This window comes from Aplysia californica, unplaced genomic scaffold (genome assembly GCF_000002075.1).
Source record: "Aplysia californica isolate F4 #8 unplaced genomic scaffold, AplCal3.0 scaffold00428, whole genome shotgun sequence".
Taxonomy (NCBI): Eukaryota; Metazoa; Mollusca; class Gastropoda; order Aplysiida; family Aplysiidae; genus Aplysia; species Aplysia californica.
In genome coordinates this window covers 648392-651799 of record NW_004797698.1, presented here as the reverse complement: position 1 = coordinate 651799, position 3408 = coordinate 648392, and the positions used below count along the sequence as shown (strand labels likewise).

The 3408-nt window shown below is 42.0% G+C and overlaps 1 long non-coding RNA gene across 1 annotated transcript in view; it reads left to right on the top strand.

The window, feature by feature from the left end:
* Window positions 1-2315: 2315 nt before the first annotated feature.
* LOC118478229 overlaps window positions 2316-3408 on the top strand; it is a 6004-nt gene continuing 4911 nt past the window's right edge. Inside the window, exon 1 of the long non-coding RNA XR_004858901.1 lies at window positions 2316-2373. This is a non-coding gene — a long non-coding RNA (uncharacterized LOC118478229). The remainder of the gene's footprint in view (window positions 2374-3408) is intronic.

The following is a 3408-nucleotide window of genomic DNA, read 5'->3' as shown; positions in this document are numbered from 1 at the left end:
GGGTCGAGGGGGTGGGGGGCAAGACCCAGGGAGAATTATTAAAATGTGTGGGCAGGGAAACACACGAGTAGGGAAAAAGTGTGTGGGGGGAGGGGGGAGGGACAAGACCCAGGGAGAAAAAAAAATGTGGGGGATAGGGTAGGAACATGGTCATGGGCAGGTGGACGGTTCAGCGTCAGGGAGAGCTGGGAAACAGGGGAGGTCAGCACACGTCATCATGTCTGAGCTCATCGGGCTTAACAAGTTACTGAGGTCTGTTTTAGTGTGAGCTCAGGGAGGTTTATAAAGCAACATAATATGAATTATAGAGACGTCATACATTGGGAGGCTGGCGTTATCGCCACTGGTTCTTACTGCCTTATCCTAACACAATGCATGTCATGCAGTTGTACATTTATTGCAATGATCAGTACTGACCTTACATAATACACATATTTATTGTACAGTTATTATGATCAGTAGGCCTATTGATCAAACATTCAGCTGTCTCTTCTCATGTTGTTTCTGGGCTTTGCCTTATACACTTGAACGGATTGGATCTCTGTCGCCTCAAAAATAAACGTGTTTGTTTTCAGTTTCAGGCGATGGAATCGGCCCGATCCGGCCGTACTGTCACCCCGTATAAGATCACACGATCATCCCCTCCCCCACCATATACATCTTTATGTGAATCTACCCGACATAACACTGAGGCTAGATCTGTGTTATGTCATAATATGTTAGACTCTGAACTCTGCACAAATTAGCCTACATAAATTATAAATCTACCCGACTCAAAACCGTGGGTAGATATAGATCTCTGTGCGAATCTACCCAGCATAACACCTAGTATAGATAAATCTGTGTCATATTACATGTATGTCTGGGCTCTATACAAACAGGCCTACATGACTACATGTAAATCTACCCGACAAAGCAGTGGGGACAGATAGATCAATGTGTGAATCTACCCGACATATCTCCAGGTATAGATAGACATAAATCTATGTCATCTTATGTCATATTTGAGTCTGGGCTCAACACAAATTCGCCTACATGACTACAGGTAAATTATCTACCCGACATAGCACTGGGAATAGAATAGATAGATCAATGTGCGAATCTACCCGGCAAAGCACTGGGAATGGATATATCTTTGTCATGTTATGTCATATTTGACTCTGAGCTCAACACAAATTGGCCTATATAACTACATGTAAAACTACCAGACATAGCACTGGGGATAGATATATCAATGTGTGAATCTACCCGACATATCATCGGGTTTAGATAGACATAAATTTAGATCTATGTCATCTTATGTCATATTTGACCCCGGACTCGACACAAATTGGCCAACATGACTACCTGTAAATCTACCCGATATAGCACTGGAGATACATAGATCAATGTGTGAATCTACCCGACATAGCACCGAGGGGATATATGGATCTCCGAGTGTTCAGACAGGTCCTAGCCCAAAGCCCGCCCCTCACCTCCTCCTCAGCCAGTCGGGTGGCGGGTAGCGAGACGCACCCCACAGCTCACAATGCTCACCCACAGAGCGTCCTTCCTTCCTTCCTTCCCCGTGCACGTGCTTCAGACTACCGTGCATGCAGCGAGTAGGGGAGGCTTCTCTCTCCGCCATGCTGCTAGTTGCTAGGTGGCGTGAGTGTGAGTGTGTGTATGGGGGAGAAAGGGGGGGGGAGAGAGAGAGAGAGAGAACGCGCTAGTGGGTTGGGGAGGGGGACACAACATTGGCTTTGATTTCTGGAAGCGCGGCTGAGTACATCATGTACGTGTGCTGTGCATCTTGCTGAAGAAATCTCCGTCTGTTTTCCCGCCAATCTCTGGCTCATCACTCTCGTGATCGCAACCGACATGACTTTGAAGACCACTGGACTCGATCTCTGCGTAGCGACTTAGTCGGGAACAAAATGACCTCATCGTCAGCACACAAGTGCTTAAGTCATTCTTTCGTTGAGAAAACTTGAACAAAAATAAACCTGTGCTTACCTAAAGTCTATCTCATAGCTTGAGCGAAAAAGGAAAATATCTCGATAATAATTGTGACCCGACGCAGTGGAATGAGGCGCTCATCAATTTTAGGGCACGTGGAGTTATTAGTTTAATCTTAAAGCTTCTTAATTTGGATTGATTTAAATAGGAACAAAATCATCAAATCATCATCCAGTTCCAGATCTGCGACAGACATCGGCGATCATGGTTCTCCATTCATTCCTTTGCTCAGATGCTCTGAAAAAAAAGCCACGTTTCCCTGATCTTTCCCTGTTACCCATTTGTTTAGGTTCCCCAAGTATGTTGATCTGGGCCTTCCCCTGCCTCGCTTGCCCTCAGTTATGCCAGTGAGAGCTAGATGTTCAAGACCCTGTCGTAAGTCTATTTATGTGTCCCAAAAACTGCATTTGTCGTTTCCTGATTGTTTTTAAAAAGAAATACATGTATAACTTGAATAGAAGTCTATCTCATGGCTTGAGCAAAAGGGAAAATATCTCGATAATAATTGTGTCACGACGCAGTGGAATGAGGCGCTCATCAATTTTAGGACACATGATGGAGTTATCGGTAGGGGCCTACAACCTTAAAGCTTCTTTATTTGGATTGATTTAATTGTGAAAAATACTCATATATTATTATATATAACTTGAATAGAAGTCGAGATATTTTTTTAAAAATTGCGATGTAAAGAGGTGGCGGTCGCCTAGTTTCAGAGGTAAAATTAGTTTAAAAAAATGACTCGCCAAAGCTTTGTGACTTCCAAAGCTTGAGTGTCCTAGGAAACTGCAAATTCACAATATTTGTCCCTTTCGTCAACGGTTTTCAGTAAAAACCAACACATACATGTGTTTTTAAGTGGATATAAAGGTGTTACCCCCCCAAAAAAAACAACAACAACAACAACAAAACAAAGCAAATAACAACCACAAAAAACAGCAACCAACCAACCGACCAACAACAACAAACAAACAAACAAACAAACAAACAAACAAACAAACAAACAAACAAACAAACAAACAAACAAACAAACAAAATGCAAAAAAAATTGGCGAAAAAAGTCGGTTTCTTCCAATTATTATTTTTGACTAGCGTCTGAATTCACTACGATGCAACGCAATACAAACTTCCTCATGCTGTACAGATCAGAAACAAGTACATGTTACAGGCATTAACAAAATCATACCAATAAGAAGAAACATCGACAAAATGACGTAATATGTATTTGCGTTACTTTTACTTCAATGACGATAAAACAAAAACACTTCAGTGCTCGGTGCTCATTTGATACGTCTTAAAAAATAAAGTACTATGTGTTTTGTCTTGCTTTTTTCGTCGGCAAGCTGTTCAAAATGTAGATCTACTAAATCCACAAAGTAACAAAATTCAAGAGAGAGAGAGAGAGAGAGAGAG